The 27303-nt window shown below is 40.1% G+C and overlaps 38 non-coding genes across 38 annotated transcripts; all 38 read left to right on the top strand.

Moving 5' to 3' along the window:
• Positions 1-4511: 4511 nt before the first annotated feature.
• trnac-gca (transfer RNA cysteine (anticodon GCA)) lies at positions 4512-4583 on the top strand. Its single transcript has one exon. It is a non-coding gene; the product is annotated as a tRNA-Cys (tRNA).
• A 404-nt stretch (positions 4584-4987) lies between these two features.
• Positions 4988-5059, top strand: trnac-gca (transfer RNA cysteine (anticodon GCA)). The gene has a single exon. It is a non-coding gene; the product is annotated as a tRNA-Cys (tRNA).
• A 403-nt stretch (positions 5060-5462) lies between these two features.
• On the top strand, positions 5463-5534 carry trnac-gca (transfer RNA cysteine (anticodon GCA)). The gene has a single exon. It is a non-coding gene; the product is annotated as a tRNA-Cys (tRNA).
• Positions 5535-5939: 405 nt separating this feature from the next.
• On the top strand, positions 5940-6011 carry trnac-gca (transfer RNA cysteine (anticodon GCA)). Its single transcript has one exon. It is a non-coding gene; the product is annotated as a tRNA-Cys (tRNA).
• Positions 6012-6273: 262 nt separating this feature from the next.
• trnac-gca (transfer RNA cysteine (anticodon GCA)) lies at positions 6274-6345 on the top strand. The gene has a single exon. It is a non-coding gene; the product is annotated as a tRNA-Cys (tRNA).
• Positions 6346-6992: 647 nt separating this feature from the next.
• On the top strand, positions 6993-7064 carry trnac-gca (transfer RNA cysteine (anticodon GCA)). The gene has a single exon. It is a non-coding gene; the product is annotated as a tRNA-Cys (tRNA).
• An 864-nt stretch (positions 7065-7928) lies between these two features.
• trnac-gca (transfer RNA cysteine (anticodon GCA)) lies at positions 7929-8000 on the top strand. Its single transcript has one exon. It is a non-coding gene; the product is annotated as a tRNA-Cys (tRNA).
• Positions 8001-8973: 973 nt separating this feature from the next.
• On the top strand, positions 8974-9045 carry trnac-gca (transfer RNA cysteine (anticodon GCA)). The gene has a single exon. It is a non-coding gene; the product is annotated as a tRNA-Cys (tRNA).
• A 1453-nt stretch (positions 9046-10498) lies between these two features.
• Positions 10499-10570, top strand: trnac-gca (transfer RNA cysteine (anticodon GCA)). The gene has a single exon. It is a non-coding gene; the product is annotated as a tRNA-Cys (tRNA).
• A 405-nt stretch (positions 10571-10975) lies between these two features.
• On the top strand, positions 10976-11047 carry trnac-gca (transfer RNA cysteine (anticodon GCA)). Its single transcript has one exon. It is a non-coding gene; the product is annotated as a tRNA-Cys (tRNA).
• Positions 11048-11452: 405 nt separating this feature from the next.
• Positions 11453-11524, top strand: trnac-gca (transfer RNA cysteine (anticodon GCA)). Its single transcript has one exon. It is a non-coding gene; the product is annotated as a tRNA-Cys (tRNA).
• Positions 11525-12502: 978 nt separating this feature from the next.
• On the top strand, positions 12503-12575 carry trnac-gca (transfer RNA cysteine (anticodon GCA)). Its single transcript has one exon. It is a non-coding gene; the product is annotated as a tRNA-Cys (tRNA).
• A 139-nt stretch (positions 12576-12714) lies between these two features.
• On the top strand, positions 12715-12786 carry trnac-gca (transfer RNA cysteine (anticodon GCA)). The gene has a single exon. It is a non-coding gene; the product is annotated as a tRNA-Cys (tRNA).
• A 403-nt stretch (positions 12787-13189) lies between these two features.
• On the top strand, positions 13190-13261 carry trnac-gca (transfer RNA cysteine (anticodon GCA)). The gene has a single exon. It is a non-coding gene; the product is annotated as a tRNA-Cys (tRNA).
• Positions 13262-13999: 738 nt separating this feature from the next.
• trnac-gca (transfer RNA cysteine (anticodon GCA)) lies at positions 14000-14071 on the top strand. The gene has a single exon. It is a non-coding gene; the product is annotated as a tRNA-Cys (tRNA).
• Positions 14072-14367: 296 nt separating this feature from the next.
• Positions 14368-14439, top strand: trnac-gca (transfer RNA cysteine (anticodon GCA)). Its single transcript has one exon. It is a non-coding gene; the product is annotated as a tRNA-Cys (tRNA).
• Positions 14440-14843: 404 nt separating this feature from the next.
• On the top strand, positions 14844-14915 carry trnac-gca (transfer RNA cysteine (anticodon GCA)). The gene has a single exon. It is a non-coding gene; the product is annotated as a tRNA-Cys (tRNA).
• A 407-nt stretch (positions 14916-15322) lies between these two features.
• Positions 15323-15394, top strand: trnac-gca (transfer RNA cysteine (anticodon GCA)). Its single transcript has one exon. It is a non-coding gene; the product is annotated as a tRNA-Cys (tRNA).
• An 832-nt stretch (positions 15395-16226) lies between these two features.
• trnac-gca (transfer RNA cysteine (anticodon GCA)) lies at positions 16227-16298 on the top strand. The gene has a single exon. It is a non-coding gene; the product is annotated as a tRNA-Cys (tRNA).
• A 261-nt stretch (positions 16299-16559) lies between these two features.
• trnac-gca (transfer RNA cysteine (anticodon GCA)) lies at positions 16560-16631 on the top strand. The gene has a single exon. It is a non-coding gene; the product is annotated as a tRNA-Cys (tRNA).
• A 402-nt stretch (positions 16632-17033) lies between these two features.
• Positions 17034-17105, top strand: trnac-gca (transfer RNA cysteine (anticodon GCA)). Its single transcript has one exon. It is a non-coding gene; the product is annotated as a tRNA-Cys (tRNA).
• A 142-nt stretch (positions 17106-17247) lies between these two features.
• Positions 17248-17319, top strand: trnac-gca (transfer RNA cysteine (anticodon GCA)). The gene has a single exon. It is a non-coding gene; the product is annotated as a tRNA-Cys (tRNA).
• Positions 17320-17723: 404 nt separating this feature from the next.
• On the top strand, positions 17724-17795 carry trnac-gca (transfer RNA cysteine (anticodon GCA)). Its single transcript has one exon. It is a non-coding gene; the product is annotated as a tRNA-Cys (tRNA).
• A 738-nt stretch (positions 17796-18533) lies between these two features.
• Positions 18534-18605, top strand: trnac-gca (transfer RNA cysteine (anticodon GCA)). Its single transcript has one exon. It is a non-coding gene; the product is annotated as a tRNA-Cys (tRNA).
• An 863-nt stretch (positions 18606-19468) lies between these two features.
• Positions 19469-19540, top strand: trnac-gca (transfer RNA cysteine (anticodon GCA)). The gene has a single exon. It is a non-coding gene; the product is annotated as a tRNA-Cys (tRNA).
• A 405-nt stretch (positions 19541-19945) lies between these two features.
• trnac-gca (transfer RNA cysteine (anticodon GCA)) lies at positions 19946-20017 on the top strand. Its single transcript has one exon. It is a non-coding gene; the product is annotated as a tRNA-Cys (tRNA).
• A 262-nt stretch (positions 20018-20279) lies between these two features.
• Positions 20280-20351, top strand: trnac-gca (transfer RNA cysteine (anticodon GCA)). The gene has a single exon. It is a non-coding gene; the product is annotated as a tRNA-Cys (tRNA).
• A 666-nt stretch (positions 20352-21017) lies between these two features.
• Positions 21018-21089, top strand: trnac-gca (transfer RNA cysteine (anticodon GCA)). The gene has a single exon. It is a non-coding gene; the product is annotated as a tRNA-Cys (tRNA).
• A 405-nt stretch (positions 21090-21494) lies between these two features.
• Positions 21495-21566, top strand: trnac-gca (transfer RNA cysteine (anticodon GCA)). Its single transcript has one exon. It is a non-coding gene; the product is annotated as a tRNA-Cys (tRNA).
• A 738-nt stretch (positions 21567-22304) lies between these two features.
• Positions 22305-22376, top strand: trnac-gca (transfer RNA cysteine (anticodon GCA)). The gene has a single exon. It is a non-coding gene; the product is annotated as a tRNA-Cys (tRNA).
• A 738-nt stretch (positions 22377-23114) lies between these two features.
• On the top strand, positions 23115-23186 carry trnac-gca (transfer RNA cysteine (anticodon GCA)). The gene has a single exon. It is a non-coding gene; the product is annotated as a tRNA-Cys (tRNA).
• A 637-nt stretch (positions 23187-23823) lies between these two features.
• On the top strand, positions 23824-23895 carry trnac-gca (transfer RNA cysteine (anticodon GCA)). Its single transcript has one exon. It is a non-coding gene; the product is annotated as a tRNA-Cys (tRNA).
• A 404-nt stretch (positions 23896-24299) lies between these two features.
• Positions 24300-24371, top strand: trnac-gca (transfer RNA cysteine (anticodon GCA)). The gene has a single exon. It is a non-coding gene; the product is annotated as a tRNA-Cys (tRNA).
• Positions 24372-24633: 262 nt separating this feature from the next.
• trnac-gca (transfer RNA cysteine (anticodon GCA)) lies at positions 24634-24705 on the top strand. Its single transcript has one exon. It is a non-coding gene; the product is annotated as a tRNA-Cys (tRNA).
• Positions 24706-25232: 527 nt separating this feature from the next.
• On the top strand, positions 25233-25304 carry trnac-gca (transfer RNA cysteine (anticodon GCA)). Its single transcript has one exon. It is a non-coding gene; the product is annotated as a tRNA-Cys (tRNA).
• Positions 25305-26042: 738 nt separating this feature from the next.
• Positions 26043-26114, top strand: trnac-gca (transfer RNA cysteine (anticodon GCA)). Its single transcript has one exon. It is a non-coding gene; the product is annotated as a tRNA-Cys (tRNA).
• A 263-nt stretch (positions 26115-26377) lies between these two features.
• trnac-gca (transfer RNA cysteine (anticodon GCA)) lies at positions 26378-26449 on the top strand. The gene has a single exon. It is a non-coding gene; the product is annotated as a tRNA-Cys (tRNA).
• Positions 26450-26853: 404 nt separating this feature from the next.
• trnac-gca (transfer RNA cysteine (anticodon GCA)) lies at positions 26854-26925 on the top strand. Its single transcript has one exon. It is a non-coding gene; the product is annotated as a tRNA-Cys (tRNA).
• Positions 26926-27303: the final 378 nt, after the last annotated feature.

Genomic DNA, 27303 nt, shown 5'->3' with positions numbered 1-27303 from the left:
TGATTCCTGTATGCATATGCATATGTATAGAGTTCATATGTAGAAAGTGTATCATGTATTGAGCGTATATGTATAGAATATGTAGAAAGTGTATTGTGTTCATGTATAGAATGTCTCTCCTGTGTATATCTATAGAGTGCATATGTATCATGTATTTGTATAGAATATATCATATGTGTATATGTAGAAAGTATATTGTGTTCATGTATAGAGTGTCTCTCCTGTGTATATCTGAATGTATTGTGTGTGTATATGTATAGAATGTAACAGATGTGCATATGTATGGTGTGTATACGTAAACAGTGTATCATGTATAGCTCAGAGGTATGTGACTCACCTTTCACACCAGAGATAATGGTTCTATCCCAAACCCTGACTTGAGTGTATCATGTATATATATATATAGAATGTATGGAGTTCGAGTGTATAGAATGTATCATATGTGCATATGTATGGAGTATATGGATAGAATGTAACAAATATGTATGGAGTATATCGTGTGTCAGTGTCTCTCCTGTGTGTATATGTATAGAATATATCATGTGTGTATATGTAGAAAGTGAATCGTGTTCATATGTATAGAGTGTCTCTCCTGTGCATATGCATGGAGTATAGAATGTATTGTGTGTATATGTATGAAGTTCGAGTGTATCATGTGTCTATTTATATAGAATGTGTATATGAATAGACGATATCAAACGTGCATATGTATCGAGTGTATATGTATAGACGGTATCAAATGTGTATGATGTGTGCATATGTATGGAGTGTATTGTGTGTGTGTATATGTATAGAATGTATCATGTGTGTATTCATAAAGAGTGTATCTTATACAGCTCAGAGATATGTGACTCACCTTTCACGCCAGAGACCCTGGTTCTATCCCAAACCCTGACATGAGTGTATTGTGTATATATGTATCATGTGTGCATATGTATAGTGTATCAGATGTATGTGTATATGTAGAAAGTGTATCGAGTGTATATGTATAGCGTGATTCATGTGTGCATATGTATAGAATATATCATGTGTGCATATGTATGGAGTGTAGAATGTATCGAGTGTATGATGTGTGCATATGTATGGAGTATATTGTGTGTGTGTATATGCATCATGTATGGAGTGTATATGTATAGAACATATCATGTGCGCATCTGGAGTGTATCGTGTTCATATTTATAGTGTATCTCCTGTGCACGTGTATTGTGTGTATATGTAGGGAGTATATCTTGTGTGTATATGTATAGCGTGATTCATGTATGCATATGTATAGAGTGCATCATGTTCATATGTATAGAATGTATCATGTGTGCATATGAAGTGTATATGTAGAAAGTGTATCGCGTTCATGTATAGTGTCTCTCCTGTGTGTATATGTATCATGTATTGAGTGTATATGTAGAAAGTGTATTGTGTTCATGTATAGAGTGTCTCTCCTGTGTATATTTATAGAGTGCATATGTATGTCGTGTACCGTGTATATGTATAGAATGTATCATTTGTATATGTATCATGTATTTGTATAGAATATATCATATGTGTATATGTAGAAAGTGTATTGTGTTCATGTATAGAGTGTCTCTCCTGTGTATATCTATAGAGTGTATATGTATGGTATACATAAACAGTGTAGCATGTACAGTTCAGTAGCTCAGAGGTATATGACTCACCTTTCACACCAGAGACCCGGGTTCTATCCCAAACCCTGACATGAGTGTATCATGTATATGTATAGAATGTATCATGTATGGAGTGTAACCTGTATGTAAAGAATGTATCATGTGTATATGTATAGAATATATAATATGTGCATATGGAGTGTATCATGTGTATATGTATAGAGTGTCTCTCCTGTGTATATGTATAGAGTGTGTATATGTATAGAATGTATCTTGTGTGCATTTGTATGGAGTATATGGTTAGAATGTAACAAATATGTATAGAGGGTATGATGTGTATATGTATAGCATGATTCATGTATGCGTGTGTATATGTAGAAAGTGTATTGTGTTCATGTATAGAGTGTCTCTCCTGTGTATATCTATAGAGTGTGTGTGTGTGTGTGTGTGTGTATACGTAAACAGTGTATCATGTACAGCTCAGAAGTATGTGACTCACCTTTCACACCAGAGATCTGGGTTCTATCCCAAACCCTGACATGAGTGTATCATGTATGGAGTGTATCCTGTTTGTATGGAGTGTATATGTATAGAATATATAATATGTGCATATGGAGTGTATCATGTGTATATGTATAGAGTGTCTCTCCTGTGTATATGTATAGAATGTATCATGTGTGCATATGTAAGGAGTATATGGTAAGAATGTAACAAATATGTATAGAGTGTGTGTGTGTATATGTATAGCGTGATTCATGAATGCAGTTGTATAGAGTTCATATGTATAGAATGCATCGTGTGTATATGTAGAAAGTGTATCATGTTCATGTATAGTGTCTCTCCTGTGTATATGTATCGTGTGTGTGTGATTATGTATAGAATGTATGAGATGTGCATATGTATGGTGTGTATACGTAAACAGTGTATCATGTACAGCTCAGAGGTTTGTGACTTCTATCCCAAACCCTGACATGAGTGTATCAAGTATGTAAAGATTGTAATATGTGTCATGTAAGGAGTGTATAGAATATATAATGTGTACATATGGAGTGTATCATGTGTATATGTATGGAGTGTGTATATATATAGAATGTATCATGTGTGCATATGTATGGAGTATATGGATAGAATGTAACAAATGTGTGTATGATGTGTGTATATGTAGGGAGTATATCGTGTGTGTGTGTATATATGTATAACGTGATTCATGTATGCATATGTATAGAGTGCATCATGTTCATATGTATAGAATGTATCATGCGTGCATATGAAGTGTATATGTAGAAAGTGTATATGTATAGAATGTGCATATGTATGTTGTGTATACGTAAACAGTGTATCATGTACAGCTCAGTAGCTCAGAGGTATGTGACTCACCTTTCACACCAGAGACCCGGGTTCTATCCCAAACCCTGACATGAGTGTATCATGTATATGTATAGAATGTATCATATCTGCATATGTATGGAGTTTATCCTGTATGTATGGAGTGTATATGTATAGAATATATAATGTGTGGGGAATATGTAGGGAATATGTCGTGTGTGTATATGTATAGCATATGTATAGAGTTTATATGTATATAGTGTCTCTCCTGTCTATATCTATATATGTATGGCGTGTGTGTATGTATCAGATGTGTATATATAAACAGTGTATCATGTGTAGCTCAGAGGTATGTGACTCACCAGAGACCTGGTTTCTATCCCAAACCCTGACATGAATGTATCATGTATGTATAGAATATATCATGTGCGCATCTGGAGTGTATCATGTTCATATGTATAGAGTGTATATGTATAGCATGTATCATATGTGCATATGTATCGAGTGTATGATGTGTGCATATGTATGGAGTATATTGTGTGTGTATATGTATAGAATGTATCATGTATGGAGTGTATATGTATAGAATATATCATGTGTGCATATGGAGTTTATCATGTGTATATGTAGAAAGTGTATTATGTTCATATGTATAGAGTATATCTCCTGTGTATCGTGTGTGTATATTTATGGAGTGTAGAATGTATCGTGTTCAAATGTATAGAGTGTGTGTGTATATGTATAGCGTGATCCGTGTGTGTATATGTATAGAATGTATCAGATGTGCATATGTACGGTGTGTATACGTAAACAGCGTGTCATGTACATGTACATCATGTGACTCACCTTTAACGCCAGAGACCCGGGTTCTATCCCATACCCGGACATATGGACACCTGACCCTTGGTACCGTGCATATGTATGGAGTGTATCATGTGTGCATATGTATAGAATGTATTATGTTTGGAGTGTATAAGTATAGAATATATCGTGTGCATATGGAGTGTATCATGTATCATGTACAGAGTCTTTTTTTGCTATACCACGTCTTTTTTTAAGTGGGGGTATAGCTCAGTGGTTGAGCATTTGACTGCAGAACAAGAGGTCCCCGTTTCAAATCGGGGTGCCCCCTTTGGCAAGACCTTGGAGTTGTGTCTGTGATTTACGTTGATCCTGCATTTGTGACAATGGATTTGTCTCTTCCAAACAGCATAATCAATTGGTTTGTTTTGCAAATTAATTTTACAAACAGACCATGATGAAAGAGTCTTTTTTGCTATGGCAAAAAAAAAAAAAAAAAAAAAAAAAAAACTTATTTTTTGACGGGGTATAGCTTAGTGGTGGAGCACCTGAGTGCAGAACTAGAGGTCTCTTTTTCAAATCCAGGTGCCCCCTTTGGCAAGACCTTAGAGTTGTCAAGTAATTTAACTCAACCCTCGGTTTGGAACAATGATTTTGGCTCTTTTAAACAGCATATTTAATTGCTTTTTTATTTACAAATTACTTTTACAAACAGACCTTGATGAAAAAGTCTTCTTTTGCTATACCAACAGTCTTCTTTTACGAGGGGGTATAGCTCAGTGGTAGAGCATTTGACTGCAGATCAAGAGGTCCCTGTTTCTAATCCAGGAGCCCCCTTTGGCAAGACCTTAGAGTTGTCAAGTAGTTTAACTCGACCCTCGGTTTGAAACAATGATTTTGGCTCTTTTAAACAGCATAATTAATTGCTTTTTTATTTACAAATTACTTTTACAAACAGACCTTGATGAAAAAGTCTTCTTTTGCTATACCAACAGTCTTCTTTCACGAGGGGGTATAGCTCAGTGGAGAGCATTTGACTGCAGATCAAGAGGTCACTGGTACAAATGCTAATATCCACCTTTCAAATCCGAGTGCCCCTTTGGCAAGTTCTTGGAATTGCGTCCATAATTTACCTCGACCCTGGGTTTGGCACATTGGTGTTGGCTCTTCCTAAAGACATAATTTACAAACAGACCTTGATGAAAGAGTCTTTTTTCTATACCAGAAGTCTTTTTTTAAGAGGGGCTATAGCTCAGTGGTAGAGCATTTGACTGCAGATCAAGAGGTCCCCGGTTCAAATCCGGATGCCCCCTTTGGCAAGACCTTGATTTACCTGTGATTTACATTGACCCTGGTTTTGGCACATTGGATTTGTCTCTTCCAAACAGCATAATTCATTGCTTTTTTATTTGCAAATTACTTTTACAAACTGACCTTGATGAAAGAGTCTTTTTTTGCTATACCAACAGTCTTCTTTTACGAGGGGGGTATAGCTCAGTGGAGAGCATTTATCTGCAGATAAAGAGGTCACTGGTACAAATGCTAATATCCACCTTTCAAATCCGAGTGCCCCTTTGGCAAGTTCTTGGAATTGCGTCCATAATTTACCTCGACCCTGGGTTTGGCACATTGGTGTTGGCTCTTCCTGTAGACATAATTTACAAACAGACCTTGATGAAAGAGTCTTTTTTCTATACCAGAAGTCTTTTTTTAAGAGAGGGTATAGCTCAGTGGTAGAGCATTTGACTGCAGATCAAGAGGTCCCCGGTTCAAATCCGGATGCCCCCTTTGGCAAGACCTTGGAGTTGTCTCTGTGATTTACATTCACCCTGCTTTTGGCACATTGGATTTGTCTCTTCCAAACAGCATAATTAATTGCTTTTTTATTTACAAATTACTTTTACAAACTGACCTTGATGAAAGAGTCTTCTTTTGCTATACCAACAGTCTTCTTTCACGAGGGGGTATAGCTCAGTGGAGAGCATTTGACTGCAGATCAAGAGGTCACTGGTACAAATGCTAATATCCACCTTTCAAATCCGAGTGCCCCTTTGGCAAGTTCTTGGAATTGCGTCCATAATTTACCTCGACCCTGGGTTTGGCACATTGGTGTTGGCTCTTCCTAAAGACATAATTTACAAACAGACCTTGATGAAAGAGTCTTTTTTCTATACCAGAAGTCTTTTTTTAAGAGGGGGTATAGCTCAGTGGTAGAGCATTTGACTGCAGATCAAGAGGTCCCCGGTTCAAATCCGGATGCCCCCTTTGGCAAGACCTTGGAGTTGTCTCTGTGATTTACATTGACCCTGCTTTTGGCACATTGGATTTGTCTCTTCCAAACAGCATAATTCATTGCTTTTTTATTTGCAAATTACTTTTACAAACTGACCTTGATGAAAGAGTCTTCTTTTGCTATACCAACAGTCTTCTTTTACGAGGGGGTATAGCTCAGTGGAGAGCATTTATCTGCAGATCAAGAGGTCACTGGTACAAATTCTTATTTTGCTATACCAGTCTTTTTTTCAGAGGGGGTATAGCTCAGTGGTAGAGCATTTGACTGCAGATCAAGAGGTCCCTGTTTCTAATCCAGGAGCCCCCTTTGGCAAGACCTTAGAGTTGTCAATTAGTTTAACTCGACCCTCGGTTTGAAACAATGATTTTGGCTCTTTTAAACAGCATATTTAATTGCTTTTTTATTTACAAATTACTTTTACAAACAGACCTTGATGAAAAAGTCTTCTTTTGCTATACCAACAGTCTTCTTTCACGAGGGGGTATAGCTCAGTGGAGAGCATTTGACTGCAGATCAAGAGGTCCCTGTTTCTAATCCAGGAGCCCCCTTTGGCAAGACCTTAGAGTTGTCAAGTAGTTTAACTCGACCCTCGGTTTGAAACAATGATTTTGGCTCTTTTAAACAGCATAATTAATTGCTTTTTTATTTACAAATTACTTTTACAAACAGACCTTGATGAAAAAGTCTTCTTTTGCTATACCAACAGTCTTCTTTCACGAGGGGGTATAGCTCAGTGGAGAGCATTTGACTGCAGATCAAGAGGTCACTGGTACAAATGCTAATATCCACCTTTCAAATCCGAGTGCCCCTTTGGCAAGTTCTTGGAATTGCGTCCATAATTTACCTCGACCCTGGGTTTGGCACATTGGTGTTGGCTCTTCCTAAAGACATAATTTACAAACAGACCTTGATGAAAGAGTCTTTTTTCTATACCAGAAGCCTTTTTTTTAAGACGGGGTATAGCTCAGTGGTAGAGCATTTGACTGCAGATCAAGAGGTCCCTGGTTCAAATCCGGATGCCCCCTTTGGCAAGACCTTGGAGTTGTCTCTGTGATTTACATTGACCCTGCTTTTGGCACATTGGATTTGTCTCTTCCAAACAGCATAATTCATTGCTTTTTTATTTGCAAATTACTTTTACAAACTGACCTTGATGAAAGAGTCTTCTTTTGCTATACCAACAGTCTTCTTTTACGAGGGGGTATAGCTCAGTGGAGAGCATTTATCTGCAGATCAAGAGGTCACTGGTACAAATGCTAATATCCACCTTTCAAATCCGAGTGCCCCTTTGGCAAGTTCTTGGAATTGCGTCCATAATTTACCTCGACCCTGGGTTTGGCACATTGGTGTTGGCTCTATCAAGAGGTCACTGGTACAAATTCTTATTTTGCTATACCAGTCTTTTTTTCAGAGGGGGTATAGCTCAGTGGTAGAGCATTTGACTGCAGACCAAGAGGTCCCTGTTTCTAATCCAGGAGCCCCCATTGGCAAGACCTTAGAGTTGTCAAGTAGTTTAACTCGACCCTGGGTTTGAAACAATGATTTTGGCTCTTTTAAAACAGCATAATTAATTGCTTTTTTATTTGCAAATTACTTTTACAAACAGACCTTGATGAAAAAGTCTTCTTTTGCTATACCAACAGTCTTCTTTCACGAGGGGGTATAGCTCAGTGGAGAGCATTTGACTGCAGATCAAGAGGTCACTGGTACAAATGCTAATATCCACCTTTCAAATCCGAGTGCCCCTTTGGCAAGTTCTTGGAATTGCGTCCATAATTTACCTCGACCCTGGGTTTGGCACATTGGTGTTGGCTCTTCCTAAAGACATAATTTACAAACAGACCTTGATGAAAGAGTCTTTTTTCTATACCAGAAGTCCTTTTTTAAGAGGGGCTATAGCTCAGTGGTAGAGCATTTGACTGCAGATCAAGAGGTCCCCGGTTCAAATCCGGATGCCCCCTTTGGCAAGACCTTGGAGTTGTCTCTGTGATTTACATTGACCCTGCTTTTGGCACATTGGATTTGTCTCTTCCAAACAGCATAATTCATTGCTTTTTTATTTGCAAATTACTTTTACAAACTGACCTTGATGAAAGAGTCTTCTTTTGCTATACCAACAGTCTTCTTTTACGAGGGGGTATAGCTCAGTGGAGAGCATTTATCTGCAGATCAAGAGGTCACTGGTACAAATTCTTATTTTGCTATACCAGTCTTTTTTTCAGAGGGGGTATAGCTCAGTGGTAGAGCATTTGACTGCAGATCAAGAGGTCCCTGTGTCTAATCCAGGAGCCCCCTTTGGCAAGACCTTAGAGTTGTCAAGTAGTTTAACTCGACCCTCGGTTTGAAACAATGATTTTGGCTCTTTTAAACAGCATAATTAATTGCTTTTTTATTTACAAATTACTTTTACAAACAGACCTTGATGAAAAAGTCTTCTTTTGCTATACCAACAGTCTTCTTTCACGAGGGGGTATAGCTCAGTGGAGAGCATTTGACTGCAGATCAAGAGGTCACTGGTACAAATGCTAATATCCACCTTTCAAATCCGAGTGCCCCTTTGGCAAGTTCTTGGAATTGCGTCCATAATTTACCTCGACCCTGGGTTTGGCACATTGGTGTTGGCTCTTCCTAAAGACATAATTTACAAACAGACCTTGATGAAAGAGTCTTTTTTCTATACCAGAAGCCTTTTTTAAGAGGGGGTATAGCTCAGTGGTAGAGCATTTGACTGCAGATCAAGAGGTCACTGGTACAAATGCTAATATCCACCTTTCAAATCCGAGTGCCCCTTTGGCAAGTTCTTGGAATTGCGTCCATAATTTACCTCGACCCTGGGTTTGGCACATTGGTGTTGGCTCTTCCTAAAGACATAATTTACAAACAGACCTTGATGAAAGAGTCTTTTTTTCTATACCAGAAGTCTTTTTTTAAGAGAGGGGTATAGCTCAGTGGTAGAGCATTTGACTGCAGATCAAGAGGTCCCCGGTTCAAATCCGGATGCCCCCTTTGGCAAGACCTTGGAGTTGTCTCTGTGATTTACATTGACCCTGCTTTTGGCACATTGGATTTGTCTCTTCCAAACAGCATAATTAATTGCTTTTTTATTTACAAATTACTTTTACAAACTGACCTTGATGAAAGAGTCTTCTTTTGCTATACCAACAGTCTTCTTTCACGAGGGGGTATAGCTCAGTGGAGAGCATTTGACTGCAGATCAAGAGGTCACTGGTACAAATGCTAATATCCACCTTTCAAATCCGAGTGCCCCTTTGGCAAGTTCTTGGAATTGCGTCCATAATTTACCTCGACCCTGGGTTTGGCACATTGGTGTTGGCTCTTCCTAAAGACATAATTTACAAACAGACCTTGATGAAAGAGTCTTTTTTCTATACCAGAAGCCTTTTTTTTAAGAGGGGTATAGCTCAGTGGTAGAGCATTTGACTGAAGATCAAGAGGTCCCCGGTTCAAATCCGGATGCCCCCTTTGGCAAGACCTTGGAGTTGTCTCTGTGATTTACATTGACACTGGTTTTGGCACATTGGATTTGTCTCTTCCAAACAGCATAATTCATTGCTTTTTTATTTGCAAATTACTTTTACAAACTGACCTTGATGAAAGAGTCTTCTTTTGCTATACCAACAGTCTTCTTTTACGAGGGGGTATAGGGGGTAGAGCATTTATCTGCAGATCAAGAGGTCACTGGTACAAATTCTTATTTTGCTATACCAGTCTTTTTTTCAGAGGGGGTATAGCTCATTGGTAGAGCATTTGACTGCAGATCAAGAGGTCCCTGTTTCTAATCCAGGAGCCCCCTTTGGCAAGACCTTAGAGTTGTCAAGTAGTTTAACTCGACCCTCGGTTTGAAACAATGATTTTGGCTCTTTTAAACAGCATATTTAATTGCTTTTTTATTTACAAATTACTTTTACAAACAGACCTTGATGAAAAAGTCTTCTTTTGCTATACCAACAGTCTTCTTTCACGAGGGGGTATAGCTCAGTGGAGAGCATTTGACTGCAGATCAAGAGGTCCCTGTTTCTAATCCAGGAGCCCCCTTTGGCAAGACCTTAGAGTTGTCAAGTAGTTTAACTCAACCCTCGGTTTGAAACAATGATTTTGGCTCTTTTAAACAGCATAATTAATTGCTTTTTATTTACAAATTACTTTTACAAACAGACCTTGATGAAAAAGTCTTCTTTTGCTATACCAACAGTCTTCTTTCACGAGGGGGTATAGCTCAGTGGAGAGCATTTGACTGCAGATCAAGAGGTCACTGGTACAAATGCTAATATCCACCTTTCAAATCCGAGTGCCCCTTTGGCAAGTTCTTGGAATTGCGTCCATAATTTACCTCGACCCTGGGTTTGGCACATTGGTGTTGGCTCTTCCTAAAGACATAATTTACAAACAGACCTTGATGAAAGAGTCTTTTTTCTATACCAGAAGCCTTTTTTTAAGAGGGGGTATAGCTCAGTGGTAGAGCATTTGACTGCAGATCAAGAGGTCCCCGGTTCAAATCCGGATGCCCCCTTTGGCAAGACCTTGGAGTTGTCTCTGTGATTTACATTGACCCTGCTTTTGGCACATTGGATTTGTCTCTTCCAAACAGCATAATTCATTGCTTTTTTATTTGCAAATTACTTTTACAAACTGACCTTGATGAAAGAGTCTTCTTTTGCTATACCAACAGTCTTCTTTTACGAGGGGGTATAGCTCAGTGGAGAGCATTTATCTGCAGATCAAGAGGTCACTGGTACAAATGCTAATATCCACCTTTCAAATCCGAGTGCCCCTTTGGCAAGTTCTTGGAATTGCGTCCATAATTTACCTCGACCCTGGGTTTGGCACATTGGTGTTGGCTCTTCCTGTAGACATAATTTACAAACAGACCTTGATGAAAGAGTCTTTTTTCTATACCAGAAGTCTTTTTTTAAGAGAGGGTATAGCTCAGTGGTAGAGCATTTGACTGCAGATCAAGAGGTCCCCGGTTCAAATCCGGATGCCCCCTTAGGCAAGACCTTGGAGTTGTCTCTGTGATTTACATTGACCCTGCTTTTGGCACATTGGATTTGTCTCTTCCAAACAGCATAATTCATTGCTTTTTTATTTGCAAATTACTTTTACAAACTGACCTTGATGAAAGAGTCTTCTTTTGCTATACCAACAGTCTTCTTTCACGAGGGGGTATAGCTCAGTGGAGAGCATTTGACTGCAGATCAAGAGGTCACTGGTACAAATGCTAATATCCACCTTTCAAATCCGAGTGCCCCTTTGGCAAGTTCTTGGAATTGCGTCCATAATTTACCTCGACCCTGGGTTTGGCACATTGGTGTTGGCTCTTCCTAAAGACATAATTTACAAACAGACCTTGATGAAAGAGTCTTTTTTCTATACCAGAAGTCTTTTTTTAAGAGGGGGTATAGCTCAGTGGTAGAGCATTTGACTGCAGATCAAGAGGTCCCCGGTTCAAATCCGGATGCCCCCTTTGGCAAGACCTTGGAGTTGTCTCTGTGATTTACATTGACCCTGGTTTTGGCACATTGGATTTGTCTCTTCCAAACAGCATAATTCATTGCTTTTTTATTTGCAAATTACTTTTACAAACTGACCTTGATGAAAGAGTCTTCTTTTGCTATACCAACAGTCTTCTTTTACGAGGGGGTATAGCTCAGTGGAGAGCATTTATCTGCAGATCAAGAGGTCACTGGTACAAATTCTTATTTTGCTATACCAGTCTTTTTTTCAGAGGGGGTATAGCTCATTGGTAGAGCATTTGACTGCAGATCAAGAGGTCCCTGTTTCTAATCCAGGAGCCCCCTTTGGCAAGACCTTAGAGTTGTCAAGTAGTTTAACTCGACCCTCGGTTTGAAACAATGATTTTGGCTCTTTTAAACAGCATATTTAATTGCTTTTTTATTTACAAATTACTTTTACAACAGACCTTGATGAAAGAGTCTTCTTTTGCTATACCAACAGTCTTCTTTCACGAGGGGGTATAGCTCAGTGGAGAGCATTTGACTGCAGATCAAGAGGTCCCTGTTTCTAATCCAGGAGCCCCCTTTGGCAAGACCTTAGAGTTGTCAAGTAGTTTAACTCAACCCTCGGTTTGAAACAATGATTTTGGCTCTTTTAAACAGCATAATTAATTGCTTTTTTATTTACAAATTACTTTTACAAACAGACCTTGATGAAAAAGTCTTCTTTTGCTATACCAACAGTCTTCTTTCACGAGGGGGTATAGCTCAGTGGAGAGCATTTGACTGCAGATCAAGAGGTCACTGGTACAAATGCTAATATCCACCTTTTAAATCCGAGTGCCCCTTTGGCAAGTTCTTGGAATTGCGTCCATAATTTACCTCGACCCTGGGTTTGGCACATTGGTGTTGGCTCTTCCTAAAGACATAATTTACAAACAGACCTTGATGAAAGAGTCTTTTTTCTATACCAGAAGTCTTTTTTTAAGAGGGACAATAGCTCAGTGGTAGAGCATTTGACTGCAGATCAAGAGGTCCCCGGTTCAAATCCGGATGCCCCCTTTGGCAAGACCTTGATTTACCTGTGATTTACATTCATTCTGGTTTTGGCACATTGGATTTGTCTCTTCCTAAAGACATAATTTACAAACAGACCTTGATGAAAGAGTCTTTTTTCTATACCAGAAGTCTTTTTTTAAGAGGGGCTATAGCTCAGTGGTAGAGCATTTGACTGCAGATCAAGAGGTCCCCGGTTCAAATCCGGATACCCCCTTTGGCAAGACCTTAGAGTTGTCAAGTAGTTTAACTCGACCCTCGGTTTGAAACAATGATTTTGGCTCTTTTAAACAGCATAATTAATTGCTTTTTTATTTACAAATTACTTTTACAAACAGACCTTGATGAAAAGTCTTCTTTTGCTATACCAACAGTCTTCTTTCACGAGGGGGTATAGCTCAGTGGAGAGCATTTGACTGCAGATCAAGAGGTCACTGGTACAAATGCTAATATCCACCTTTCAAATCCGAGTGCCCCTTTGGCAAGTTCTTGGAATTGCGTCCATAATTTACCTCGACCCTGGGTTTGGCACATTGGTGTTGGCTCTTCCTAAAGACATAATTTACAAACAGACCTTGATGAAAGAGTCTTTTTTCTATACCAGAAGCCTTTTTTTAAGAGGGGGTATAGCTCAGTGGTAGAGCATTTGACTGCAGATCAAGAGGTCCCCGGTTCAAATCCGGATGCCCCCTTTGGCAAGACCTTGGAGTTGTCTCTGTGATTTACATTGACCCTGCTTTTGGCACATTGGATTTGTCTCTTCCAAACAGCATAATTCATTGCTTTTTTATTTGCAAATTACTTTTACAAACTGACCTTGATGAAAGAGTCTTCTTTTGCTATACCAACAGTCTTCTTTTACGAGGGGGTATAGCTCAGTGGAGAGCATTTATCTGCAGATCAAGAGGTCACTGGTACAAATTCTTATTTTGCTATACCAGTCTTTTTTTCAGAGGGGGTATAGCTCAGTGGTAGAGCATTTGACTGCAAATCAAGAGGTCCCTGTGTCTAATCCAGGAGCCCCCTTTGGCAAGACCTTAGAGTTGTCAAGTAGTTTAACTCGACCCTCGGTTTGAAACAATGATTTTGGCTCTTTTAAACAGCATAATTAATTGCTTTTTTATTTACAAATTACTTTTACAAACAGACCTTGATGAAAAAGTCTTCTTTTGCTATACCAACAGTCTTCTTTCACGAGGGGGTATAGCTCAGTGGAGAGCATTTGACTGCAGATCAAGAGGTCACTGGTACAAATGCTAATATCCACCTTTCAAATCCGAGTGCCCCTTTGGCAAGTTCTTGGAATTGCGTCCATAATTTACCTCGACCCTGGGTTTGGCACATTGGTGTTGGCTCTTCCTAAAGACATAATTTACAAACAGACCTTGATGAAAGAGTCTTTTTTCTATACCAGACGCCTTTTTTTAAGAGGGGGTATAGCTCAGTGGTAGAGCATTTGACTGCAGATCAAGAGGTCCCCGGTTCAAATCCGGATGCCCCCTTTGGCAAGACCTTGGAGTTGTCTCTGTGATTTACATTGACCCTGCTTTTGGCACATTGGATTTGTCTCTTCCAAACAGCATAATTCATTGCTTTTTTATTTGCAAATTACTTTTACAAACTGACCTTGATGAAAGAGTCTTCTTTTGCTATACCAACAGTCTTCTTTTACGAGGGGGTATAGCTCAGTGGAGAGCATTTATCTGCAGATCAAGAGGTCACTGGTACAAATTCTTATGTTGGCTCTATCAAGAGGTCACTGGTACAATTTATTTGCTATACCAGTCTTTTTTTCAGAGGGGGTATAGCTCAGTGGTAGAGCATTTGACTGCAGATCAAGAGGTCCCTGTTTCTAATCCAGGAGCCCCCTTTGGCAAGACCTTAGAGTTGTCAAGTAGTTTAACTCGACCCTGGGTTTGAAACAATGATTTTGGCTCTTTTAAACAGCATAATTAATTGCTTTTTTATTTGCAAATTACTTTTACAAACAGACCTTGATGAAAAAGTCTTCTTTTGCTATACCAACAGTCTTCTTTCACGAGGGGGTATAGCTCAGTGGAGAGCATTTGACTGCAGATCAAGAGGTCACTGGTACAAATGCTAATATCCACCTTTCAAATCCGAGTGCCCCTTTGGCAAGTTCTTGGAATTGCGTCCATAATTTACCTCGACCCTGGGTTTGGCACATTGGTGTTGGCTCTTCCTAAAGACATAATTTACAAACAGACCTTGATGAAAGAGTCTTTTTTCTATACCAGAAGTCTTTTTTTAAGAGGGGGTATAGCTCAGTGGTAGAGCATTTGACTGCAGATCAAGAGGTCCCTGTTTCTAATCCAGGAGCCCCCTTTGGCAAGACCTTAGAGTTGTCTCTGTGATTTACATCGACCCTGCGTTTGACACATTGGATTTGGTCTCTTTCCAAACAGCATAATTAATTGCTTTTTTATTTGCAAATTACTTTTACAAACTGACCTTGATGAAAGAGTCTTCTTTTGCTATACCAACAGTCTTCTTTCACGAGGGGGTATAGCTCAGTGGAGAGCATTTGATCTGCAGATCAAGAGGTCACTGGTACAAATGCTAATATCCACCTTTCAAATCCGAGTGCCCCTTTGGCAAGTTCTTGGAATTGCGTCCATAATTTACCTCGACCCTGGGTTTGGCACATTGGTGTTGGCTCTTCCTAAAGACATATTTACAAACAGACCTTGATGAAAGAGTCTTTTTTCTATACCAGAAGTCTTTTTTTAAGAGGGACTATAGCTCAGTGGTAGAGCATTTGACTGCAGATCAAGAGGTCCCCGGTTCAAATCCGGATGCCCCCTTTGGCAAGACCTTGATTTACCTGTGATTTACATTCACCCTGGTTTTGGCACATTGGATTTGTCTCTTCCAAACAGCATAATTCATTGCTTTTTTATTGCAAATTACTTTTACAAACTGACCTTGATGAAAGAGTCTTTTTTTGCTATACCAACAGTCTTCTTTTACGAGGGGGTATAGCTCAGTGGAGAGCATTTATCTGCAGATCAAGAGGTCACTGGTACAAATGCTAATATCCACCTTTCAAATCCGAGTGCCCCTTTGGCAAGTTCTTGGAATTGCGTCCATAATTTACCTCGACCCTGGGTTTGGCACATTGGTGTTGGCTCTTCCTGTGCTATACCAGTCTTTTTTCAGAGGGGGTATAGCTCAGTGGTAGAGCATTTGACTGCAGATCAAGAGGTCCCTGTGTCTAATCCAGGAGCCCCCTTTGGCAAGACCTTAGAGTTGTCAAGTAGTTTAACTCGACCCTCGGTTTGAAACAATGATTTTGGCTCTTTTAAACAGCATAATTAATTGCTTTTTTATTTACAAATTACTTTTACAAACAGACCTTGATGAAAAAGTCTTCTTTTGCTATACCAACAGTCTTCTTTCACGAGGGGGTATAGCTCAGTGGAGAGCATTTGACTGCAGATCAAGAGGTCACTGGTACAAATGCTAATATCCACCTTTCAAATCCGAGTGCCCCTTTGGCAAGTTCTTGGAATTGCGTCCATAATTTACCTCGACCCTGGGTTTGGCACATTGGTGTTGGCTCTTCCTAAAGACATAATTTACAAACAGACCTTGATGAAAGAGTCTTTTTTCTATACCAGAAGTCTTTTTTTAAGAGGGGGTATAGCTCAGTGGTAGAGCATTTGACTGCAGATCAAGAGGTCCCCGGTTCAAATCCGGATGCCCCCTTTGGCAAGACCTTGGAGTTGTCTCTGTGATTTACATTGACCCTGGTTTTGGCACATTGGATTTGTCTCTTCCAAACAGCATAATTCATTGCTTTTTTATTTGCAAATTACTTTTACAAACTGACCTTGATGAAAGAGTCTTCTTTTGCTATACCAACAGTCTTCTTTTACGAGGGGGTATAGCTCAGTGGAGAGCATTTATCTGCAGATCAAGAGGTCACTGGTACAAATTCTTATTTTGCTATACCAGTCTTTTTTCAGAGGGGGTATAGCTCAGTGGTAGAGCATTTGACTGCAGATCAAGAGGTCCCTGTTTCTAATCCAGGAGCCCCCTTTGGCAAGACCTTAGAGTTGTCAAGTAGTTTAACTCGACCCTCGGTTTGAAACAATGATTTGGCTCTTTTAAACAGCATAATTAATTGCTTTTTTATTTACAAATTACTTTTACAAACAGACCTTGATGAAAAAGTCTTCTTTTGCTATACCAACAGTCTTCTTTCACGAGGGGGTATAGCTCAGTGGAGAGCATTTGACTGCAGATCAAGAGGTCACTGGTACAAATGCTAATATCCACCTTTCAAATCCGAGTGCCCTTTGGCAAGTTCTTGGAATTGCGTCCATAATTTACCTCGACCCTGGGTTTGGCACATTGGTGTTGGCTCTTCCTAAAGACATAATTTACAAACAGACCTTGATGAAAGAGTCTTTTTTCTATACCAGAAGCCTTTTTTTAAGAGGGGGTATAGCTCAGTGGTAGAGCATTTGACTGCAGATCAAGAGGTCCCCGGTTCAAATCCGGATGCCCCCTTTGGCAAGACCTTGGAGTTGTCTCTGTGATTTACATTGACCCTGCTTTTGGCACATTGGTGTTGGCTCTTCCTAAAGACATAATTTACAAACAGACCTTGATGAAAGAGTCTTTTTTCTATACCAGAAGTCTTTTTTTAAGAGGGGCTATAGCTCAGTGGTAGAGCATTTGACTGCAGATCAAGAGGTCCCCGGTTCAAATCCGGATGCCCCCTTTGGCAAGACCTTGAGTTGTCTCTGTGATTTACATTGACCCTGGTTTTGGCACATTGGATTTGTCTCTTCCAAACAGCATAATTCATTGCTTTTTTATTTGCAAATTACTTTTACAAACTGACCTTGATGAAAGAGTCTTCTTTTGCTATACCAACAGTCTTCTTTTACGAGGGGGTATAGCTCAGTGGAGAGCATTTATCTGCAGATCAAGAGGTCACTGGTACAAATGCTAATATCCACCTTTCAAATCCGAGTGCCCCTTTGGCAAGTTCTTGGAATTGCGTCCATAATTTACCTCGACCCTGGGTTTGGCACATTGGTGTTGGCTCTTCCTGTAGACATAATTTACAAACAGACCTTGATGAAAGAGTCTTTTTTCTATACCAGAAGTCTTTTTTTAAGAGGGGGTATAGCTCAGTGGTAGAGCATTTGACTGCAGATCAAGAGGTCCCCGGTTCAAATCCGGATGCCCCCTTTGGCAAGACCTTGGAGTTGTCTCTGTGATTTACATTGACCCTGCTTTTGGCACATTGGATTTGTCTCTTCCAAACAGCATAATTCATTGCTTTTTTATTTGCAAATTACTTTTACAAACTGACCTTGATGAAAGAGTCTTCTTTTGCTATACCAACAGTCTTCTTTTACGAGGGGGTATAGCTCAGTGGAGAGCATTTATCTGCAGATCAAGAGGTCACTGGTACAAATTCTTATTTTGCTATACCAGTCTTTTTTTCAGAGGGGGTATAGCTCAGTGGTAGAGCATTTGACTGCAGATCAAGAGGTCCCTGTGTCTAATCCAGGAGCCCCCTTTGGCAAGACCTTAGAGTTGTCAAGTAGTTTAACTCGACCCTCGGTTTGAAACAATGATTTTGGCTCTTTTAAACAGCATAATTAATTGCTTTTTTATTTACAAATTACTTTTACAAACAGACCTTGATGAAAAAGTCTTCTTTTGCTATACCAACAGTCTTCTTTCACGAGGGGGTATAGCTCAGTGGAGAGCATTTGACTGCAGATCAAGAGGTCACTGGTACAAATGCTAATATCCACCTTTCAAATCCGAGTGCCCCTTTGGCAAGTTCTTGGAATTGCGTCCATAATTTACCTCGACCCTGGGTTTGGCACATTGGTGTTGGCTCTTCCTAAAGACATAATTTACAAACAGACCTTGATGAAAGAGTCTTTTTTCTATACCAGAAGTCTTTTTTTAAGAGGGGGTATAGCTCAGTGGTAGAGCATTTGACTGCAGATCAAGAGGTCCCCGGTTCAAATCCGGATGCCCCCTTTGGCAAGACCTTGGAGTTGTCTCTGTGATTTACATTGACCCTGCTTTTGGCACATTGGATTTGTCTCTTCCAAACAGCATAATTCATTGCTTTTTTATTTGCAAATTACTTTTACAAACTGACCTTGATGAAAGAGTCTTCTTTTGCTATACCAACAGTCTTCTTTTACGAGGGGGTATAGCTCAGTGGAGAGCATTTGACTGCAGATCAAGAGGTCACTGGTACAAATGCTAATATCCACCTTTCAAATCCGAGTGCCCCTTTGGCAAGTTCTTGGAATTGCGTCCATAATTTACCTCGACCCTGGGTTTGGCACATTGGTGTTGGCTCTATCAAGAGGTCACTGGTACAAATTCTTATTTTGCTATACCAGTCTTTTTTTCAGAGGGGGTATAGCTCAGTGGTAGAGCATTTGACTGCAGACCAAGAGGTCCCTGTTTCTAATCCAGGAGCCCCCATTGGCAAGACCTTAGAGTTGTCAAGTAGTTTAACTCGACCCTGGGTTTGAAACAATGATTTTGGCTCTTTTAAACAGCATAATTAATTGCTTTTTTATTTGCAAATTACTTTTACAAACAGACCTTGATGAAAAAGTCTTCTTTTGCTATACCAACAGTCTTCTTTCACGAGGGGGTATAGCTCAGTGGAGAGCATTTGACTGCAGATCAAGAGGTCACTGGTACAAATGCTAATATCCACCTTTCAAATCCGAGTGCCCCTTTGGCAAGTTCTTGGAATTGCGTCCATAATTTACCTCGACCCTGGGTTTGGCACATTGGTGTTGGCTCTTCCTAAAGACATAATTTACAAACAGACCTTGATGAAAGAGTCTTTTTTCTATACCAGAAGTCTTTTTTTAAGAGGGGGTATAGCTCAGTGGTAGAGCATTTGACTGCAGATCAAGAGGTCCCCGGTTCAAATCCGGATGCCCCCTTTGGCAAGACCTTGGAGTTGTCTCTGTGATTTACATTGACCCTGCTTTTGGCACATTGGATTTGTCTCTTCCAAACAGCATAATTCATTGCTTTTTTATTTGCAAATTACTTTTACAAACTGACCTTGATGAAAGAGTCTTCTTTTGCTATACCAACAGTCTTCTTTCACGAGGGGGTATAGCTCAGTGGAGAGCATTTGACTGCAGATCAAGAGGTCACTGGTACAAATGCTAATATCCACCTTTCAAATCCGAGTGCCCCTTTGGCAAGTTCTTGGAATTGCGTCCATAATTTACCTCGACCCTGGGTTTGGCACATTGGTGTTGGCTCTTCCTAAAGACATAATTTACAAACAGACCTTGATGAAAGAGTCTTTTTTCTATACCAGAAGCCTTTTTTTAAGAGGGGGTATAGCTCAGTGGTAGAGCATTTGACTGCAGATCAAGAGGTCCCCGGTTCAAATCCGGATGCCCCCTTTGGCAAGACCTTGGAGTTGTCTCTGTGATTTACATTGACCCTGCTTTTGGCACATTGGATTTGTCTCTTCCAAACAGCATAATTCATTGCTTTTTTATTTGCAAATTACTTTTACAAACTGACCTTGATGAAAGAGTCTTCTTTTGCTATACCAACAGTCTTCTTTTACGAGGGGGTATAGCTCAGTGGAGAGCATTTATCTGCAGATCAAGAGGTCACTGGTACAAATTCTTATTTTGCTATACCAGTCTTTTTTTCAGAGGGGGTATAGCTCAGTGGTAGAGCATTTGACTGCAGATCAAGAGGTCCCTGTTTCTAATCCAGGAGCCCCCTTTGGCAAGACCTTAGAGTTGTCAAGTAGTTTAACTCGACCCTCGGTTTGAAACAATGATTTTGGCTCTTTTAAACAGCATAATTAATTGCTTTTTTATTTACAAATTACTTTTACAAACAGACCTTGATGAAAAAGTCTTCTTTTGCTATACCAACAGTCTTCTTTCACGAGGGGGTATAGCTCAGTGGAGAGCATTTGACTGCAGATCAAGAGGTCACTGGTACAAATGCTAATATCCACCTTTCAAATCCGAGTGCCCCTTTGGCAAGTTCTTGGAATTGCGTCCATAATTTACCTCGACCCTGGGTTTGGCACATTGGTGTTGGCTCTTCCTAAAGACATAATTCATTGCTTTTTTATTTACAAATTACTTTTACAAACAGACCTTGATGAAAAAGTCTTCTTTTGCTATACCAACAGTCTTCTTTCACGAGGGGGTATAGCTCAGTGGAGAGCATTTGACTGCAGATCAAGAGGTCACTGGTACAAATGCTAATATCCACCTTTCAAATCCGAGTGCCCCTTTGGCAAGTTCTTGGAATTGCGTCCATAATTTACCTCGACCCTGGGTTTGGCACATTGGTGTTGGCTCTTCCTAAAGACATAATTTACAAACAGACCTTGATGAAAGAGTCTTTTTTCTATACCAGAAGTCTTTTTTTAAGAGGGGTATAGCTCAGTGGTAGAGCATTTGACTGCAGATCAAGAGGTCCCCGGTTCAAATCCGGATGCCCCCTTTGGCAAGACCTTGGAGTTGTCTCTGTGATTTACATTGACCCTGGTTTTGGCACATTGGATTTGTCTCTTCCAAACAGCATAATTCATTGCTTTTTTATTTGCAAATTACTTTTACAAACAGACCTTGATGAAAAAGTCTTCTTTTGCTATACCAACAGTCTTCTTTCACGAGGGGGTATAGCTCAGTGGAGAGCATTTGACTGCAGATCAAGAGGTCACTGGTACAAATGCTAATATCCACCTTTCAAATCCGAGTGCCCCTTTGGCAAGTTCTTGGAATTGCGTCCATAATTTACCTCGACCCTGGGTTTGGCACATTGGTGTTGGCTCTTCCTAAAGACATAATTTACAAACAGACCTTGATGAAAGAGTCTTTTTTCTATACCAGAAGCCTTTTTTTAAGAGGGGGTATAGCTCAGTGGTAGAGCATTTGACTGCAGATCAAGAGGTCCCCGGTTCAAATCCGGATGCCCCCTTTGGCAAGACCTTGGAGTTGTCTCTGTGATTTACATTGACCCTGCTTTTGGCACATTGGATTTGTCTCTTCCAAACAGCATAATTCATTGCTTTTTTATTTGCAAATTACTTTTACAAACTGACCTTGATGAAAGAGTCTTCTTTTGCTATACCAACAGTCTTCTTTTACGAGGGGGTATAGCTCAGTGGAGAGCATTTATCTGCAGATCAAGAGGTCACTGGTACAAATTCTTATTTTGCTATACCAGTCTTTTTTTCAGAGGGGGTATAGCTCAGTGGTAGAGCATTTGACTGCAAATCAAGAGGTCCCTGTGTCTAATCCAGGAGCCCCCTTTGGCAAGACCTTAGAGTTGTCAAGTAGTTTAACTCGACCCTCGGTTTGAAACAATGATTTTGGCTCTTTTAAACAGCATAATTAATTGCTTTTTTATTTACAAATTACTTTTACAAACAGACCTTGATGAAAAAGTCTTCTTTTGCTATACCAACAGTCTTCTTTCACGAGGGGGTATAGCTCAGTGGAGAGCATTTGACTGCAGATCAAGAGGTCACTGGTACAAATGCTAATATCCACCTTTCAAATCCGAGTGCCCCTTTGGCAAGTTCTTGGAATTGCGTCCATAATTTACCTCGACCCTGGGTTTGGCACATTGGTGTTGGCTCTTCCTAAAGACATAATTTACAAACAGACCTTGATGAAAGAGTCTTTTTTCTATACCAGAAGCCTTTTTTTAAGAGGGGGTATAGCTCAGTGGTAGAGCATTTGACTGCAGATCAAGAGGTCCCCGGTTCAAATCCGGATGCCCCCTTTGGCAAGACCTTGGAGTTGTCTCTGTGATTTACATTGACCCAGCTTTTGGCACATTGGATTTGTCTCTTCCAAACAGCATAATTCATTGCTTTTTTATTTGCAAATTACTTTTACAAACTGACCTTGATGAAAGAGTCTTCTTTTGCTATACCAACAGTCTTCTTTTACGAGGGGGTATAGCTCAGTGGAGAGCATTTATCTGCAGATCAAGAGGTCACTGGTACAAATTCTTATTTTGCTATACCAGTCTTTTTTTCAGAGGGGGTATAGCTCAGTGGTAGAGCATTTGACTGCAGATCAAGAGGTCCCTGTGTCTAATCCAGGAGCCCCCTTTGGCAAGACCTTAGAGTTGTCAAGTAGTTTAACTCGACCCTCGGTTTGAAACAATGATTTTGGCTCTTTTAAACAGCATAATTAATTGCTTTTTTATTTACAAATTACTTTTACAAACAGACCTTGATGAAAAAGTCTTCTTTTGCTATACCAACAGTCTTCTTTTACGAGGGGGTATAGCTCAGTGGAGAGCATTTGACTGCAGATCAAGAGGTCACTGGTACAAATGCTAATATCCACCTTTCAAATCCGAGTGCCCCTTTGGCAAGTTCTTGGAATTGCGTCCATAATTTACCTCAACCCTGGGTTTGGCACATTGGTGTTGGCTCTTCCTAAAGACATAATTTACAAACAGACCTTGATGAAAGAGTCTTTTTTCTATACCAGAAGCCTTTTTTTAAGAGGGGGTATAGCTCAGTGGTAGAGCATTTGACTGCAGATCAAGAGGTCCCCGGTTCAAATCCGGATGCCCCCTTTGGCAAGACCTTGGAGTTGTCTCTGTGATTTACATTGACCCTGCTTTTGGCACATTGGATTTGTCTCTTCCAAACAGCATAATTCATTGCTTTTTTATTTGCAAATTACTTTTACAAACTGACCTTGATGAAAGAGTCTTCTTTGCTATACCAACAGTCTTCTTTTACGAGGGGGTATAGCTCAGTGGAGAGCATTATCTGCAGATCAAGAGGTCACTGGTACAAATCCGGATGCCCCCTTTGGCAAGACCTTGATTTACCTGTGATTTACATTGACCCTGGTTTTGGCACATTGGATTTGTCTCTTCCAAACAGCATAATTCATTGCTTTTTATTTGCAAATACTTTTACAAACTGACCTTGATGAAAGAGTCTTCTTTTGCTATACCAACAGTCTTCTTTACGAGGGGGTATAGCTCAGTGGAGAGCATTTATCTGCAGATCAAGAGGTCACTGGTACAAATGCTAATATCCACCTTTCAAATCCGAGTGCCCCTTTGGCAAGTTCTTGGAATTGCGTCCATAATTTACCTCGACCCTGGGTTTGGCACATTGGTGTTGGCTCTTCCTAAAGACATAATTTACAAACAGACCTTGATGAAAGAGTCTTTTTGCTATACCAGTCTTTTTTTCAGAGGGGGTATAGCTCAGTGGTAGAGCATTTGACTGCAGATCAAGAGGTCCCTGTTTCTAATCCAGGAGCCCCCTTTGGCAAGACCTTAGAGTTGTCAAGTAGTTTAACTCGACCCTCGGTTTGAAACAATGATTTTGGCTCTTTTAAACAGCATAATTAATTGCTTTTTTATTTACAAATTACTTTTACAAACAGACCTTGATGAAAAAGTCTTCTTTTGCTATACCAACAGTCTTCTTTCACGAGGGGGTATAGCTCAGTGGAGAGCATTTGACTGCAGATCAAGAGGTCACTGGTACAAATGCTAATATCCACCTTTCAAATCCGAGTGCCCCTTTGGCAAGTTCTTGGAATTGCGTCCATAATTTACCTCGACCCTGGGTTTGGCACATTGGTGTTGGCTCTACCTAAAGACATAATTTACAAACAGACCTTGATGAAAGAGTCTTTTTTCTATACCAGAAGCCTTTTTTTAAGAGGGGGTATAGCTCAGTGGTAGAGCATTTGACTGCAGATCAAGAGGTCCCCGGTTCAAATCCGGATGCCCCCTTTGGCAAGACCTTGGAGTTGTCTCTGTGATTTACATTGACCCTGCTTTTGGCACATTGGATTTGTCTCTTCCAAACAGCATAATTCATTGCTTTTTTATTTGCAAATTACTTTTACAAACTGACCTTGATGAAAGAGTCTTCTTTTGCTATACCAACAGTCTTCTTTTACGAGGGGGTATAGCTCAGTGGAGAGCATTTATCTGCAGATCAAGAGGTCACTGGTACAAATTCTTATTTTGCTATACCAGTCTTTTTTTCAGAGGGGGTATAGCTCAGTGGTAGAGCATTTGACTGCAGATCAAGAGGTCCCTGTTTCTAATCCAGGAGCCCCCTTTGGCAAGACCTTAGAGTTGTCAAGTAGTTTAACTCGACCCTCGGTTTGAAACAATGATAGCTCAGTGGTAGAGCATTTGACTGCAGATCAAGAGGTCCCTGTTTCTAATCCAGGAGCCCCCTTTGGCAAGACCTTAGAGTTGTCAAGTAGTTTAACTCGACCCTCGGTTTGAAACAATGATTTTGGCTCTTTTAAACAGCATAATTAATTGCTTTTTTATTTACAAATTACTTTTACAAACAGACCTTGATGAAAAAGTCTTCTTTTGCTATACCAACAGTCTTCTTTCACGAGGGGGTATAGCTCAGTGGAGAGCATTTGACTGCAGATCAAGAGGTCACTGGTACAAATGCTAATATCCACCTTTCAAATCCGAGTGCCCCTTTGGCAAGTTCTTGGAATTGCGTCCATAATTTACCTCGACCCTGGGTTTGGCACATTGGTGTTGGCTCTACCTAAAGACATAATTTACAAACAGACCTTGATGAAAGAGTCTTTTTTCTATACCAGAAGCCTTTTTTTAAGAGGGGGTATAGCTCAGTGGTAGAGCATTTGACTGCAGATCAAGAGGTCCCCGGTTCAAATCCGGATGCCCCCTTTGGCAAGACCTTGGAGTTGTCTCTGTGATTTACATTGACCCTGCTTTTGGCACATTGGATTTGTCTCTTCCAAACAGCATAATTCATTGCTTTTTTATTTGCAAATTACTTTTACAAACTGACCTTGATGAAAGAGTCTTTTTTTGCTATACCAACAGTCTTCTTTTACGAGGGGGTATAGCTCAGTGGAGAGCATTTATCTGCAGATCAAGAGGTCACTGGTACAAATTCTTATTTTGCTATACCAGTCTTTTTTTCAGAGGGGGTATAGCTCAGTGGTAGAGCATTTGACTGCAGATCAAGAGGTCCCTGTGTCTAATCCAGGAGCCCCCTTTGGCAAGACCTTAGAGTTGTCAAGTAGTTTAACTCGACCCTCGGTTTGAAACAATGATTTTGGCTCTTTTAAACAGCATAATTAATTGCTTTTTTATTTACAAATTACTTTTACAAACAGACCTTGATGAAAAAGTCTTCTTTTGCTATACCAACAGTCTTCTTTCACGAGGGGGTATAGCTCAGTGGAGAGCATTTGACTGCAGATCAAGAGGTCACTGGTACAAATGCTAATATCCACCTTTCAAATCCGAGTGCCCCTTTGGCAAGTTCTTGGAATTGCGTCCATAATTTACCTCGACCCTGGGTTTGGCACATTGGTGTTGGCTCTTCCTAAAGACATAATTTACAAACAGACCTTGATGAAAGAGTCTTTTTTCTATACCAGAAGTATTTTTTTAAGAGGGGGTATAGCTCAGTGGTAGAGTATTTGACTGCAGATCAAGAGGTCCCCGGTTCAAATCCGGATGCCCCCTTTGGCAAGACCTTGGAGTTGTCTCTGTGATTTACATTGACCCTGCTTTTGGCACATTGGATTTGTCTCTTCCAAACAGCATAATTCATTGCTTTTTTATTTGCAAATTACTTTTACAAACTGACCTTGATGAAAGAGTCTTCTTTTGCTATACCAACAGTCTTCTTTTACGAGGGGGTATAGCTCAGTGGAGAGCATTTATCTGCAGATCAAGAGGTCACTGGTACAAATGCTTATTTTGCTATACCAGTCTTTTTTTTCATAGGGGGTATAGCTCAGTGGTAGAGCATTTGACTGCAGATCAAGAGGTCCCTGTTTCTAATCCAGGAGCCCCCTTTGGCAAGACCTTAGAGTTGTCAAGTAGTTTAACTCGACCCTCGGTTTGAAACAATGATTTTGGCTCTTTTAAACAGCATAATTAATTGCTTTTTTATTTACAAATTACTTTTACAAACAGACCTTGATGAAAAAGTCTTCTTTTGCTATACCAACAGTCTTCTTTCACGAGGGGGTATAGCTCAGTGGAGAGCATTTGACTGCAGATCAAGAGGTCACTGGTACAAATGCTAATATCCACCTTTCAAATCCGAGTGCCCCTTTGGCAAGTTCTTGGAATTGCGTCCATAATTTACCTCGACCCTGGGTTTGGCACATTGGTGTTGGCTCTTCCTAAAGACATAATTTACAAACAGACCTTGATGAAAGAGTCTTTTTTCTATACCAGAAGCCTTTTTTTAAGAGGGGGTATAGCTCAGTGGTAGAGCATTTGACTGCAGATCTAGAGGTCCCCGGTTCAAATCCAGATGCCCCCTTTGGCAAGACCTTGGAGTTGTCTCTGTGATTTACATTGACCCTGGTTTTGGCACATTGGTTTTGTCTCTTCCAAACAGCATAATTCATTGCTTTTTTATTTGCAAATTACTTTTACAAACTGACCTTGATGAAAGAGTCTTCTTTTGCTATACCAACAGTCTTCTTTTACGAGGGGGTATAGCTCAGTGGAGAGCATTTATCTGCAGATCAAGAGGTCACTGGTACAAATCCGGATGCCCCCTTTGGCAAGACCTTGATTTACCTGTGATTTACATTGACCCTGGTTTTGGCACATTGGATTTGTCTCTTCCAAACAGCATAATTAATTGCTTTTTTATTTGCAAATTACTTTTACAAACAGACCTTGATGAAAAAGT

This window comes from Danio aesculapii, chromosome 11 (assembly GCF_903798145.1).
Source record: "Danio aesculapii chromosome 11, fDanAes4.1, whole genome shotgun sequence".
NCBI classification, from domain to species: domain Eukaryota; kingdom Metazoa; phylum Chordata; class Actinopteri; order Cypriniformes; family Danionidae; genus Danio; species Danio aesculapii.
Note: the sequence above shows the minus strand (reverse complement) of the source record. Positions and strands in the feature narration are given on the sequence as shown.